Source organism: Tursiops truncatus, chromosome 4, assembly GCF_011762595.2.
Source record: "Tursiops truncatus isolate mTurTru1 chromosome 4, mTurTru1.mat.Y, whole genome shotgun sequence".
Classification (NCBI taxonomy): domain Eukaryota; kingdom Metazoa; phylum Chordata; class Mammalia; order Artiodactyla; family Delphinidae; genus Tursiops; species Tursiops truncatus.
In genome coordinates, this window is record NC_047037.1 from 34016105 (window position 1) to 34032817 (window position 16713).

Below are 16713 nucleotides of genomic sequence, written 5' to 3' on the forward strand. Positions count from 1 at the left end.
AACCCAAAGGAGGTAATTTGATATAAGTAAGATGGCTTGAGTCCATAAGGAATATTTGTGAATTCTAGTATTAATTACCAAGGGAAGTAACTGCCCATGGTAAGGTTTTAGAAAGCACAGCTGTGTCTGATAGTAAAGGGAGTGTTTAGAAAGCATCCTATTAATTAAGGCTTTTCTTTCTTCCTCAATTTTCCTAGGGTATTGTATACATTGACAATTGAATCTGCTTTCAATGACATGTCTTTTCTCTTAAGGAACTGTTTTTATTAGATATAATAGATTTATTTTTATCATAAATATAAAATGATACATGTTATCTCCTACAAATATATAAAAAGAAAGTGGATCTCTAGCCAGCACACAATATGTAAGTTAAAATAGCTTATAGGCATAATACTTTGCATTTAATTATTCTATACTATCATCTAGGAGTCACATAAATTTTTAGTATTTACCATAGGTATGTGGATTATCTGTATTTTATACATAGGGAAACAGGCAGAGGATAAACATGGGACCTACTCTTGAATACATAGTAATCTCTGAGCAGGTCAAAGATGAAAGTCCTTACTCTCCCATCCCAGTGGAAGCTATTATGCTTAGCTCACCATTACTACCTTCCCCCTGCCTCTGGAATTTTATAATTCATACATTTCTAAATATCTTTATAGCACTGACAAAAAAATTGACTAGAACCACGAACAACATAAAAAATCATAAGCAAAAACCACAAGCAAAAACTGGCAATAATATGAGTATAAAATGAAATGAGACTAATACCTTTAATATGTAAATTTGTGGAACAAACAGGAAATAAAGGTAGGATCCCTATTGATAAATCATGGACATGTGAGCATATTATATGATCTGGCTTTCAAAAATGAGGAAAACAAGTTTAATAAATCTAATTTAAAAGTACAAACTCATTAATAATAAAAGAAATACAAATTGACACTATAAGAAATATCTTCTTTAACATGCCAAAGGAAAAAATATTTACAGAGGGCTAATACTCATTGAGAGGATATGATGAGATCACTATTCTCATATGCTGCTAGAGGGAATTTAAGTTGTCACATTTACTGGAAAGCAATTTGGGGATACAATGTGTATTAAGTGTCTTAAAGATGTTCCATAGTTTTGGCCCAGTGATTCCCATTCTAGGAATGCACCCAAAAGAAATAATCTAAAATGCACATATATATGCAAAAACCCCACCATTTTCACTGCAAATATTATTTATAACAGAAAACAACCTAAATGTCCCAAAATAAAGGAATAGTTAAATAAATTATGGCACATCCATAGCATAGAAAGTTATACAGCACCTAATACCATTCATGAAGTACTTTCAGTGACATGTGAAAAGGTTGATGAAATAAAGGGGGAACAAATTGCAAAGCTATATACACAGTGTATCTAAAGTATGTTAATATTTATGGTAGATCATAGACCTAAACATAAAAATAAAACCATAAAGCCCTTCAAAGAAAAAATATGAGTATATTTTCATAACCTGAGAGTGGGCAAAGATTTCTTAGAATGTAGAAAGTGATAACCATAGAAGAAAAATTTGATAAATTAGATTTCATCAAAATTTAAAACTTGTGCTCATCAAAGGACAACATCAAGAAAAAGAATAGGCAAGCCACATACTTAACAGAAAATATCCACAAATCATGTCTGACAAAGGACTTATATCCAGAACATATAATGAATTACTATAACAACAACAACAACGACTACAGCATAATAATAATTTAAAAATAAGCATACTCACAGCAGACACTTCACAAAGGAAAATATACAAATGGTCAATAAGCACATAAAAAAAGTGTTCCATATCATTCATCATTACGGAAATACAAGCTAAAATCCCACTACACATCCACTAGAATGGCTAAAATACCAAAGACTAAAAATACCAAATGTTGGCAAGGATGCAAAGCAACCAGACTCTTACACATACCTAGTTGGAATGTAAAATTGATACAATCACTTTAGGAAAAGGTTTGGTAGTTTCTTATGAAATTAAACATACACATATTCTTTGACCCAGCAATTCTACTCCTAAGCATTTATCTGAGAGAAATCAAAACTTATATCCACAAAAAGGCTTGTACAAGAATGTAAATAGCAGCTCTCATCACAACAGCCAAAAACTGAAGTCAACTCAAGTGTCCATCACTATGGGAACAGATAAATTGTGATGTGTTCATGCAACAGAGTCCTACTGAACAATGAAAAGGAATTAACTACTTTTCATACAACAACATCGATGAGTCTCACAGATATAATGCTGAGCAAAAGAAACACAAAGACAACATACTGAGTCATTTCACGTATAGGAATTTCTTAAACAGGTAAAACAAATATAAGGTGTTACCATGTGATACTGCAATCCCAATCCTGGGTGTATATTCAGAGGAAACTCTAATTCGAAAAGATACATGCACCCTAATGTTCATGGCAGCACTATTTACAATAGTCAAGAAACGGAAGCAAGTAAAACTCCATTGACAGATGAATGGATAAAGGAGGTGTGGTATATATACACAATGGGACATTAATCAGCCATAGAAAAGAGTGAAATAATGCCCTTTGCAGCAACATGGATGGACCTACAGATTATCATATTAAGTGAAGTAAGACAGAAAGACAAATATCATATGATATCACTTATATGTGGAATCTTAAAAACTGATATAAATGAACTTACTTACAAAACAAATAGACTCACAGACATAGAAAACAAACTTATGGTTACCAAAGCGGATAGCGGGAGCTGGGGGGAGAGATAAATTAGGAGTTTAGGATTAACATATACACACTACTATATATAAAATAGATAAACTACAAGGACCTACTATATAGCATAGGGAACTATATTCAATATCTTACAATGATATATAATGGAAAAGAATCTGAAAAAAATATTTTATATATATATATAATCACTTTGCTGTACACCTGAAACTAACACAACCTTGTAAATTAACTATACTTCAATTAAAAAAATAAATATAAGGTAAAGTAAAAAATATTGTCTCAAGAATGAGAAGAAGAGCAAATAGGGACGGTCTGGAAAGAGACATCAGGGGTTTTCTGGGTAGGTTAAAATGTTCTCTATCATGTTAAGATATGTGTATTGGTCTGATAGGACTGCCATAAGAAAGCACCACAGACTGGGAGGCTTAAACAACAGAAATTTATTTCTCACAATTCTAGGGACTGAAAATTCAAGATCAAGGTGCTGGAAGGTTTAGTTTCATTCTGAAGCCCCTTCCCTTGGCTTGTAGGTGGCCACTATCTCCCTGTGTGCTCACGTGGCCCTCTCTGGGTGCAGAGAGAGATCTCTGGTGTCTCTTCCTCTTCTTATAAGGACAGCAGTCCTATCAGATTAAGGACCCATCCTAATGACCTCACTTAACCTTATTATATGCCCTATCTCCAAATACAGGCACAGTGGGGGTTAGGGCTTAAAATTATGAACTTTAGGGGACATAATTCAGTCCATAAGAGAACAGTTACACGAGTAGATCCACATGCCAACATTGCACAGTTATGATTTGTCTTTTCAATGTTCATAAATTCTACCTCAAAAAAATTATAAATTGAGGGTTGGAGAGTGGATAAAGGAATAGATGAAACAATAATTACATGAAATAATAATTAGAATGTTGAACAATTTTGAACTTTGTTGATATGTACATAAGGATTCAGTATTCTACTTTGTGTAAATCATTCTATTTACTTTGTATATGTTTTACAGTTTTTATAATAAAAAGTCTAATAAACAAAGGAAAATGACGTGTCAATGGAAGATACTTTGTAGAGATGACAACTTTGTGTGACATTCTCCTGAGTTGAGCTCCATCTTAGGTATGTTTGTATTGTGTTTCTTGGGCAGGTCATCTTCTGGGCTTGATTCACTCATCTAGAGAATGCACTCATAATATAGACTTATTGAGTGTTCATTAGGTGCAAGGCACTATGGTGAGCTTACCTGACATTATCACCAAAGTCCTATTCAGTATTTAAATTCTATCACCATTTTATGTCATCAATGCAGATCACCCTCTCTTTTGCTACATATAATTCTCATGACTTTTAACCTTTATATCTTGTGTTTATTTTTCCTTCCTGTAGAGATAAGATTCAATAGGCCAGTGCAGCAGTCATCTTTCAGCAGATTTGTTTTCTACTGCAATCTTTTGGTCTAGTGAGATTTCTGGAAGATACATTCAAGAAAATAGGTGACACCCACAGCCAATATAATACTCAATGGTGAAAAGCTGAAAGCCTTCCCACTAAAATCTGGAACAAGACAAGGATGCCCACTCTCACCACTTCTATTCAACATAGTATTGGAGTCCTAGCCACAGCAATCAGACAAGACAAAGAAATAAAAGGTGTCCAAATTGGAAGGGAAGAGGTAAATGTGTCATTATGTGCAGATGACCTGATACTCTATATAGAAAATCCTAAAGACTCCACACAAAAACTACTAGAACTGATAAAAGAATTCAGCAAAGTAGCAGGATACAAGATTAACATACAGAAATTGGTTGCATTTCTCTACACTAAACAATGAAATATCAGAAAAGGAATGTAAAAAAAGTCCTTTTTAAAAAATTCTATACCATTTATCATATTTTTAATTAATTTTTATTGGAGTAGAGTTGATTTAACACATTGTGTTAGTTTCTGCTGTACAGCAAAGTGAATCAGTTATATATATACACATATCTACTCTTTTTAAGAATCTATTCCCATATAGAGTATTGAGTAGAGTTCCCTGTTCTATACAGTAAAACAATCCCTTTAAAAATTGCATCCAGAAAATAAAAATATGTAGGAATAAACCTGACCAAGAAGGTGAAAGATTTATATGCTGAGAACTATAAAATATTAATTAAGGAAACTGAAGGTGATCCAAAGAAATGGAAAGATATCTCATGCTCTTGGATTGGAAGAATTAATATCGTTAAAATGGCCATATTACCCAAAGCAATCTACAGATTTAATGCAATCCCTATCAAATTACCCAGGACATTTTTCACAGAACTAGAACAAATAATTCTAAAATTTATATGGAACCATAAAGACCCAGAATTGTCAAAGCAACCCTGAGGGAAAACAACAAAGCAGGAGGCATAATCCTCCCAGATTCAGACAATACTACAAAGCTACAGTAATCAAAACAGCATGGTATTGGCACAGAGACAGACATGTGGATCAATGGAACAGAATAGAGAGTGCTTAAATAAACCCACACACCTACTGTCAATTAATCTTTGACAAAGGAGGCAAGAATATACAATGGAGAAAAATTCTCTTTAGCAAATGGTATTGGGAAAGTTGGAAAATGCATATAAATCAATGAAGCTAGAACACATCCTCATGCCATACACAAAAATAAACTTGAAATGGCTTAAAGACTTAAATATAAGACAGGATACCATAAAACTCCTAGAAGAGAACATAGGCAAAATATTCTCTGACATAAATTGTAGCAATACTTTCTTAGGTCAGTCTTCCAAGGCAACAGAAATAAAAGCAATAATAAACAAATGGGACCTAATCAAATTTAGAAGCTTTTCTACAGTTAAAGGAAACCATAAACAAAATGAAAAGACAAATTACAGACTGGGAGAAAACATTTGCAAATGATGAGACTGACAAGGGTTTAATTTCCAAAATATACAAACAGCTCATACAACTCAATAACAAAAAACAACCAACCCAATCAATAAATGGGCAGAAGACTTAGATAGACATTTCTCCATAGAGATGTAGATGTACAGAATGGACATGTGGACACAGAGGGGGAAGGGGAGGGTGGGATGAATTGGGAGATTTGGTTTGACACAGATACACTACCATGTGTAAAATGGATGGCTAGTGGGAACCTGCTGTATAGCACAGAGAGTTCAGCTCGGTGCTCTGTGACAACCTAGATGGGTGGGATGGGGGGGGGTGGGAGGGAGGTCCAAGAGGGAGGGGATATAGGTATACATATAGCTGATTCACTTCATTGTACAGCAGAAACTAACACAACATTGTAGAGCAATTATACTCCAATAAAAAAAAAGAAGAAGACATACAGATGGCCAAGAGGCACTTTTAAAGATGCTCAAAATTGCTAATTATTATAGAAATGTAAATCAAAACTACAATGAGGTGCCACCTCACACCAGTCAGAATGGCCATCATCAAAAAGTCTATAAATAACAAATGCTGGATTGCGTGTGGAGAAAAGGGAACCCTCCTACACTGTTGGTGGGATGTAAGCTGGGGCAGCCACTATGGAAAACAGTATGGAGGTTCCTAAAAAATAACAACTAAAAATAGAGTTACCATATGATCCAGCAATCCCACTCTTGGGCATTATCCAGACAAAACTATAATTCAAAGAGACACATGCATCTCTATGCTCATTGCAGCCCTGTTTACAACAGCCAAGACATGGAAACAACCTAAATGTCCACCGACAGATGAATGGAAAAAGAAGATGTGGTACATATACCCAATGGAATGTTACTCAGCTATGAAAAAGAGTGAAATAATGCCATTTGCAACAACATGGATGGACCTAGAGATTATCGTACTAAGTGAAGTCAAAAAGAGAAAGACAAATACCATATGATATCACTTATATGTGGAATCTAAAATATGACACAAAAGAATTTATCTATGAAACAGAAACAGACTCACAGACCTAGAGAACAGACTTGTGTTGACATGGGGGAGGGAAGGCAGGGAAGGGATGGATTGGGAGTTAGGGGTTAGCAGATGCAAACTATTATATATAGAATGGATAAACAACAAGGTCCTACCGTATAGCATAGGGAACTATATTCAATATCCTGTGATAAACCATAATGGAAAAGAATATAGAAAAGAATGTATGTGTATGTGTGTGTACATGTGTATAACTGAGTCACTCTGCTGTACAGCAGAAATTAACACAACATTGTAAATCAACTATACTTCAATTAAAAATATACAAAAAATAAAAATTAAAAAATAGTAGAATAACTAAAAAAGAAAATAGATGATAATATGGAGAATTTTATGAAAGGACTGAACTCTTTTCAAGGAATTAAACTAAAATTCTAATATAAATAAGCAAATATAGCTAAATGAATAAATATGAGAATTAAATAGATGATTCCAAAGGCAGATTAAAGTCAGTATAAGTGAGGATTAGTGAAATTGAAGATAGTTAGTATAAAACATCCAGACTGAAGTATGAGAATAAAATAATAGAAAATGTAGAAAACAGATAGGAGACATATAAGGTAAAGTGAAAATGTCAAACACACATTTAATCAAAGAACCAGAATAGGAAGAGAGAGATTTGGGCAAAAACATTATTTGAGTCAAAGAGATTGGCTAGGATTTGTAAAAATTATCAACCTAAGATATCAAGGCTTCAGCTCAAGAAACTAAAATCCCAACCAGGATGCAAAAATCATAGTCAAACTGCTGAAAATGAAAGATAAAGAAAGGATCAAAAAGCAGGTATGCAAGGCAGTGGTAGGGGGGACACTATCTTCAAGGTCTCAGTAATAAGACTTATAGCTGAATGTGAAACATAGTAATGAAAGCTAGAAATCAGTGGAATGACACATTTAAAATTAAACAAACCTGCCAGTCTAGAATTCTATATTCAGCAAAAACATCCTTCAAAAAAGAAAGTGAAATAAAGATGTTTTAACACAAACAGAAATGGAGAGTGTTTGTCACCAGCAGACTTTTCCTAAAAGAAGATTACTAAGGGAATTTTCAAGTGACCCAGATGGAAGCAGGAGAATGCAGCAAGGAATGAAGAGCAACAGAAAGGGTAAAAAGGGCATAAATATGAATAAGCATCAACTATATAAAAAGAATTGCGTCTTATAGGATTTTAAATATATATGTGAACATAATGCCTGACAACAAAAGCACAAAAGTTAAGGAGAGTACATAGAGTTTAAGTTTTTAAATTCTTGCATTATATGAGAAATGCTAAAAGTTCTAATTCATAATAAACTCTAATAGACCACAGATACATGTTGAAATGTTTATAGCAACCATGAAAAGATTAATACATAAATGTATAACTAGCAAGCAAATACTGAGAGATGGAATAATATTTTTAAATACTTGAATCTAAATGAAGGTAAGATATAATTTTTTTCCTTTTAAATGGAAGTAGAACTCCAGAATCTGTTGGATCTAAGTCTTTGATTTATTTTGAGGAAAAAACTTTTTAAAAGAAGAGGAAAAAATAAAAAATTAAGTCATGAGTATTGACAATAAATATTGTCAATTTATATGTGGCTTCTGTAAGTATCGCATTTAAGTCCATGAAGTTACTAACGAAAAATTACCCAGGACAGGAACTTTGCCACAGAGTTCAATCATATATAGAAATTACTTCTAAGGAAAGAAAAGTAATTTCAAAAACATAGGTAGTTCTGGGGAAGCCAATTTACTCTAAGAAGTTGAAACATTCAAGATAATTTAATGTGGAGAAAACAGTGACAAAAATTACTTTTTAGGAGATGATGAGATGCCTGATATTTTATTTCTTAAGGTAAAGAAGGATATAATTTACTCAAAGGATGTTTGTTCATAATCCAAGGAAATAGTATTTGATAGATGTGGTTTTATCCTCTGAGATCTCACTGCAGCAATGTTCTGTGAAACCATATTAGAATTAAGAATTTTTATTCTTTTAGTAACTGGGTAAATCTCCCAATGTAGAGTTCAAAGAGGATATTTTTACATGAATATATTATCTTTATAGCAAAATCTTTTATTTTTGCTGTACGTGGGCCTCTCACTCTTGTGGTCTCTCCCGTTGCGGAACACAGGCTCCGGACGCGCAGGCCCAGCGGCCACGGCTCACGGGCCCAGCCGCTCCGCGGCACGTGGGATACTCCCAGACAGGGGCACGAACCCAAGTCCCCTGCATCAGCAGGCGGACTCTCAACCACTGCGCCACCAGGGAAGCCCTATAGCAAAATCTTTTAAAAGAATTAATTATATGTGTGTATGTACACGCACACGCACACACAGAGGCATGAGTGCAAGTAACTGACATTCACAGTTATTCTATAAACTGAAATTTCAAGATGACTTAAATTTCTTGATGAAGGGCCACCAACATCTTTTATAAGGAAATATATTAACTACTTACATATTACATATTACCTACTTTTTAAAAAATGGAAATTAAAAAAGTATTACATACTTTCCAATATACTTAAAACAACTAAAAATAACATATACTTTTATTGACAATTAAGGAATAATTATTATTGACATAAATTATTATACTATCTTACAATGTTCAAAGGGACAACAGGAATGCTAAACTCCTTTTTTAAAAATTCTACACTACCCCCTTTAAAAAAAAAAATTCTCCTAATTTTTACAGTTTCCCTGCTTCCTCCTTGACTTCAGACCACAGTTCCTGTTTTCACTGCTGCAGTGTTCCTGCCCTGTAATCCACTGTAAATTTGGGAGCCAATATCTAACATAATAGTTCATAGGACCTTCATGGCAACCTCAGATCCTCTCCTGTGAATTAGGTGAATGTTGGCCACGGAAAGTGCAAGGACTTTTACAGACATCACTTTTCTCCTTTTCCATTTATGGCTTTTGGGTGGAATTTCCCATAGGTGAGGTTTCCCTATAAGTGAACTATATGGAAGTGACAGCTATATGTTCATTGACTTTTATTAATGATGCGTATAATGTCAGACCTACTTCCATCTGAACGTCACCTTTTAACTTATTCAGGAAATTGGTTCTATTTAGTTCCCAGATGCAAGTGGGTAGGGTGGGGTGGGAGGTGAGGGAACAAGGAGCTACCATCGACTGAGAAGGGATCATGTGAAATAAAGCTCAGTCACCCTGTGATATCAAATATAATTCTTATAGCCAGCCTATGACACACCTATTGACAACTCCATTTTACTATTAAGGAAAAAAAAAAAAGACTTGCAGAAAAAAGGCAAAGGTAAACTGACTTGCCAAAAATCACATTGCTAGAAAATAGCAGAGCTGAGATTAAAACCCTGGTATGTTTCAGTGCCTCCTTTTTTTCCCTTCCACTACACCAAAGCTTTGGAAAATCTCAGGGATTAACTGGAAAGGATGAATGCTGGAGAATGTTCTATGGTGAAAACATAGCTCCAACATTCTGAGCAATATTGTTGTGGCTCTAAAACTGCACAGAGATGAAAAAGATGGCATCAAAATCTAAAATCCTCTAAAGAAAAAGTGAACAATACTTTTTAATTTTTTAAGCATAAATTTCCTTTATTAAAATATAGTAGACATTCAGAAAAATGCAAAAATCATAAGTTTAAATCTCAGTTAATTTTTATAAAGTGAACAACTCATGTTACTACCTCCCAGATCAAAGAGTAGAACGTATGGCACCCTAGAAGGCCCAGGCTCTTTCTCACACACAAAGAAACTACTACTCTGACCTCTATCATCATAAATTATTTTTGTCTGCTTTGGAACATGCTATGAAATGACATCATGAAACATGAACTCTTTTGTGTCTGCTTATTTCACTCTACATTTGTGAAATGTAATTATGTTGTTGCCTGTTGAAGTAATTTATTCATTTTCATTATTGTGTAGTATTCCTCTGTGACTATACCACCACATATTCATCCACTTTACTGTTGATGAGAACTTGGATAGTTATGATACTACTTTTCACATTCTGGTACATGTCTTTTGGCAAACATATGTATGCATCTCTGCAAGGTTTGTGCCTAGGACCAGAATAGCTGGGATATGCAGCTTTAAGAGATACTAGGTGACAATTTTCCAAAGTGCTCATGTCAATTTACACTCCCTCAGAGTAGAAAAGTTACAGTTGCTCCAAATCCTTGTCCTTGCAGACACTTAAAATTGTCTGTCTTTTTCACATTTTTTCCCAGCTTTTTTGAGATATGATTGAAAATAGCATTGCATAAATTTAAGGTATACAAAGTGATAATTATATATATATATATATATATATATATATATATATATATAGTGAAGTGATTACCACAATATGGTTAGTTTACACAACCATGAGCTCATATGTTACCATTCTTTTGTGTGTGTGGTGAGAACATTTAAGATCTACTCTCTTAGCAAATTTCAAGTATACAATATTTTAACTACAGTCATCATGCTATACATTAGATCCCCAGAACTTATTTATCTTATAACTGATATTTTGACCAATATCTCTCCATTTTCTCTACCTCCCCCACCTCTGGTAATCACTATTCTACCCTCTGCTTCTACGAATTCAACTTTTTTAGATTCCACACACAAGTGTAATCTAAAAGTGTCTTTCTGTGTCTGGCTTATTTCACTTAGCATAATGCCCTCCAGGTTCATACACATTACTGCAAATCGCAAAATTTCCTTCTTTCTTCGGGCTGAATAATACTCCATTGTGTATGTATACCACAGTTTATTTATGCATTCATCCATCAATGGACATTTAAGTTGTTCCCATGTCGTGGCTATTGTGAATAATGCTGGAGTGAATATAGGGTGCACATATCTCTTTGAGATAGTGATTTAATTTCCTTTGGATATATACCCAGAAGTGGGATTGCTGGATCATATAATTGTTCCATTTTTAATTTTTTGAGGAAGCTCCAGTGTTTTCTATAATGGTTGTATTGATTTATAGTCCCAACAACAGTGGGGCATAATTGTTCCCTTTTCTTCATACCTTCACCAACAACCATCTTTTGTCTTTTTAATAATAGCAATTCTCATAGGTGTGAGGTAGTATCTCATTGAGGTTTTGATTTGTATTTCCCTAATGATTAGTGATGTTGAATACCTTTTCGTGTACCTGTTGGTCATTTGTATGTCTTCTTCAGAAAAATGTCTATTCAGGTCCTTTGCCCATTTTTTAATTGGATTAATTTTTGCCATTGAGTTGTATGAGTTCTTTATATATTTTGGATATTAACCCTTGATAATTTCTCCCATTCCATAGTTCACCTTTCATCTTGTTGATTGTTTTCTGTTTGTTGTTGCAATACAGAAGCATTTTAACTTGATGTAACCCACTCATTTATTTTTGCTTCTGCTGCCAAGACCAATGTCAAGGAGCTTTTCCTCTATGTTTTCTTTGAGTCTTCTTTCCTTTTTTCTTAGCCCAACTAAAGTTTTATCAGTTATGTTTATGTTTTCAAAAACACAACTCAGTTTTGTTGATCTTTTCTATTGTTTTCCTATTCTCTGTTTCATTTACTTCTATGCTACTCTTTATCATTTCCTTCTGTAGGTGTCCTCTTCATAGTGTTTAACAGGCCACAAACATGAACAGGGGTGATATCTAAGATTTCATAACCTGAGGATGGATATATTCCTAGAAAATCCGAGTTAATATGCTGAGAGCATGGTTCCACAGAATACAAAATACAATGGTATTTGAGTTGTTTTTATTCTGCACTAAGCATAAATAGTATTCTGTGTGCTGAGCTGAAACAATATCACCTTGTCTAACATTGTTTCTTGAGAAAATATGGTTCAAATACTAAATACTATCCATATATTTCTTATGAAGAAATATAGTTCTTTCTTGCAACAACAGATCTCATCTGACTCCCCAGTGTCTGACTTAAGTCAGAAAAGGCATATCCTTTCTCAATTCTATAGAGTAGTGAAGAAGACTACATTTCTTCTCTGTAGGAGCTGGTTAAATCTGGCTCCTTGACTGCTTCCTGCCATGTGGGTCATAAGTGTGGGTAAGAAGTGATGTTACTAATGACAGTCTGAAGTGGACATTGGGTACCAGATTTGGAATGGGGGGTTCCATAAAAGAAATTAAGGTTACATTCAACTCTACAGCTGAATGTGAGTAGGGATGGGAGGAGTGGGGAGAACAGTCCTGAACTTCAGAAACAAAGGGACATGCCTCAGCAAGCAAGAAATAAATGGCTTCTTGCATCTCAGAGGCTGCTTCTTCCCCAGAAAAATAGGCCTATTTTATTTATTAAACAAATGTCCAAAATGTGCAGTATGCTTTAGAACCACAAGTAAATATCTTTGATAGCATATTCTTAACAAGACCCACTGCAGCTCTTCTCAATGCATGGCCTTCTATATACCCATACATTTCCTTAGTCCAAGGCAAAATGGCCCAGGGCAACCCTATCTTTAGAGAACATACTTCATGAGGAATGGATACTCCATATTTAAAATATTCTTATCCAACTTCCCTTCCACTGCATCTGTGTATGTTGCCTGTGTTTCAGCCTTGTACTCACCTAGGCATTAAACCCCTCGCCTTCACCAATTTCTGCAAAAAAAAATAAAAATCAAAAAAATCAAAAAATCAAAAATCCAATCACAGCAAGTTTTTTGTGAGAGTGGAAGTTTATTGAAGATTTTGGACATTTTGGGGAAGTACTATACAACATTCCACCAACTCTCTACATTCTTCCTTCCCCTTTTTCCATGTCTTCAATCTCTTCCCCTTCCCAGTTCAAAGTAATTCAGTATGGCCCTCTATCAGTCAGGGCAGGCTGGGATGTGCTGTGGTACAAAACAACCCCCAAACCAGTCACTTAATACAAACATTTATATGGGAATGAGACCTTCATTGATGTGCTTTGAAAGTACCCACAGAGATAATCTGAGCCTAAGCTCTACGTTTATACCTTTTGTACCATGAATAGTTACTCGGATACTGAAAATATTACAATATGCCGAGGAGGACGTTATAGTTCCCTAAAAGGGGAACTGTATTTTGGTCTAATGGTTGCTAAATAAGAATTTACTTCAGAATCATGTGGGAACTTTTAAAAATTCAGATGCCTGGGCCCCATCCACAGATATTTTGATTCAGTAGATTTCATGTGCGGTCCAGGACTCTAAATTTTCAACAAGCTCCCCACGTACTTCTGAAAATTATCCAGGTTTGAAAACTACCCCTCTAGTACAGGGGTCATCAAACTACAGCCCTTAAGCTAAAGCAAACCCTGCCATCTGTTTTTGTAAATAAAGCTTAATAGGAATGCAGACATGCCCATTCATTTATATCTTGTGTATGGCTGTTTTGTGCTATAATGGCAGAGTTGAGTAACTGAGACAGAGACCATATGGCCCACAAAATGTAAAATGTTTACTATCTGGTCCTTTACAGAAAAAGATTGCAAACCCTTACTCTTGTCTATTTCATGACTAATTTCCAGAGTCATGTGATTACTTGTGATGGGAATTAAGTAAGGCAATGCAGATGATCACTACTGAAAACAATAATACCTGGACTGAATTCTTTACAATCTTTATCTTCATATGAGAAAAATGATTGTTTTTTATATACAAATTACCAGCCAAATTTTTTCCTGAGTTATACTGTCCCCTAATGGTAGAAATGTTAAATCACAGATGCTTAATCAGATTAGATGTTCCCCATTGTTAATCAATTCCTGAAATCAGTCACTATAGACTTTGTAGCAAGGGACTTCAGGAATCAGTTCAGGTGGTAAAACTGAGCAGGACTAAACGCGCTCAGAGAAGGTGGGCAATTTTAATGAGAATTAGAATCCCTTCCCTCTGTAAAATTCCTTTCTCTTCAAAGACTATTACTCTTTGCATATGCAATTAGATAGTCATTTATCCCAAGGTGATACATTTCTTGAGGACATTTCAGCCATTTGTGATGACATGTCCATCTCCAAAATTGAAGCACAATACTATCAATATGGTCAAAATCACATGTGTACTCACTATGATGAACGGTGATGAAAGGAAAGAAAGCTTAAACAGGAATCTGGATGCATACACATAAATGCCAAGATGGTTACCAAGGCGGATTGCACCCATGTTGGCAATAATGAGTCAGCAGAGGATGAAACCACTGGTTTTCTCCTTGACTAATGATTAAAATCCTCTGAGTCGCTTTTAAAACATGATGATGGCCAATTCCTGACCCCCATCAGAATTACTTGGGACATCTCTTAAGGTGATGCTGGACCTTTGTAAGGTGGACCACACTTTGCGTAGGAATGAATTAGATCATCCCTAGCCACTAGCTACCATTTTCATACAAACTCAGTGGTTCTGAGACCTTAAAGTATGTAAGTATCACTTGGAAGCTAACTAAACATGCAAATTTGCAAGCTCCAGTGTCACAAATTAAAACTCAGTGCGGAGACGAGGGGAAGATGGCGGAAGAGTAAGACGCGGAGATCACCTTCCTCCCCACAGATACAACAGAAATACATCTACATGTGGAACAACTCCTACAGAACACCTACTGAACGCTGGCAGAAGTCCTCAGACCTCCCAAAAGGCAAGAAAGTCCCCACGCACCTGGGTAGGTCAAAAGAAAAAAGAATAAACAGAGACAAAAAGGATAGGGACGGGACCTGCACCAGTGGGAGGGAGTTGTGAAGGAGGAAAGGTTTCCACACACTAGGAAGCCCCTTCGCGGGCAGAGACTGTGGGAGGCGGAGGGGGAAGCTTCAGGGCCACGGAGGAGAGCGCAGCAACAGGGGTGCGGAGAGCAAAGCGGGGAGATTCCCGCACAGAGGATCGGTGCCTACTGGCACTCACCAGCCCGAGAGGCTTGTCTGCTCACCTGCCGGGGAGGACGGGGCTCGGAGCCGAGGCTCGGGGGTTTCGGTCGGAGCGCAGGGAGAGGACTGGGGTTGGCGGCGTGAACACTGCCTGCAGGGGGTTAGTGAGCCACGGCTAGCCGGGAGGGAGTCCGGGAAAAGTCTGGACCTGCCGAAGAGGCAAGAGACTTTTTCTTCCCTCTTTGTTTCCTGTGAGTGAGGAGAAGGGATTAAGAGCGCTGCTTAAAGAAGCTCCAGAGACGGGCACCAGCCGCGGCTATCATCGCGGACCACAGAGACGGGCATAAGACTCTAAGGCCGTTGCGGCCGCCACCAAAGAAGCCTGTGTGCGAGCACAGGTCACTATCCACAACCCCCTTCCAGGGAGCCTGTGCAGCCCGCCACTGCCAGGGTACCGGGATCCAGGGACAACTTCCCCGGGAGAACGCACGGCGCGCCTCAGGCTGGTGCAACGTCACGATGGCCTCTGCCGCCGCAGGCTTGCCCCGCATCCGTGCCCCCCCTCCCCCCCGCCTGAGTGAGCCAGAGCCCCCGAATCAGCGGCTCCTTTAACCCCGTCCTGTCTGAGCAAAAAACAAACGCCCTCCAACGACCTACATACAGGCAGAGGCAGGGCCAAATCCAAAGCTGAGCCCCTGTGAGCTGTGAGAACAAAGAAGACAAAGGGAAATCACTCCCAGCAGCCTCAGAAACACCGGATTAAAGCTCCACAATCAACTTGATGTGCCCTGCATCTGTGGAATACATGAATAGACAACGAATCATCCCAAAATGAGGAGGTGGACTTCGAGAGCAAGATCTATGATTTTTTCCCTTTTTCCTCTTTTTGTGAATGTGTATGTGTATGCTTCTGTGTGAGATCTTGTCTGTATAGCTTTGCTTCCACCATTTGTCCTAGGGATCTATCCGTCCATTGTTTTTTTTAAATTTTTTTTCTTAATAATTAATTTTAATAACTTTATTATACTTTACCTTCTTCCTTCCTTCCTTCCTTCCTTCCTTCCTTCCTTCCTTCCTTCCTTCCTTCCTTCCCTCCCTCCCTCCCTCCCTCCTTTAGACAACGAATCATCCCAAATTGAGGAGGTGGACTTTGAGA

General features: G+C 36.6%; 1 long non-coding RNA gene across 3 annotated transcripts in view; it reads right to left on the minus strand.

Annotated features, from left to right (window-relative positions):
* LOC109549825 (uncharacterized) overlaps positions 1-16713 on the minus strand; it is a 109987-nt gene that overhangs the window by 83624 nt on the left and 9650 nt on the right. Inside the window, exons 1-2 of one of the 3 annotated variants that reach the window (XR_012331348.1) lie at positions 15620-16090; positions 13302-13333 (exon numbers count right to left, since the gene is read on the minus strand). The exons of 1 other annotated variant lie outside the window; for it this stretch is intronic. This is a non-coding gene — a long non-coding RNA (uncharacterized lncRNA). Of the gene's footprint in view, positions 1-13301; positions 13334-15619; positions 16091-16713 lie in introns of those variants that run through there. One more of the 3 variants, XR_012331347.1, reaches the window with a different exon arrangement.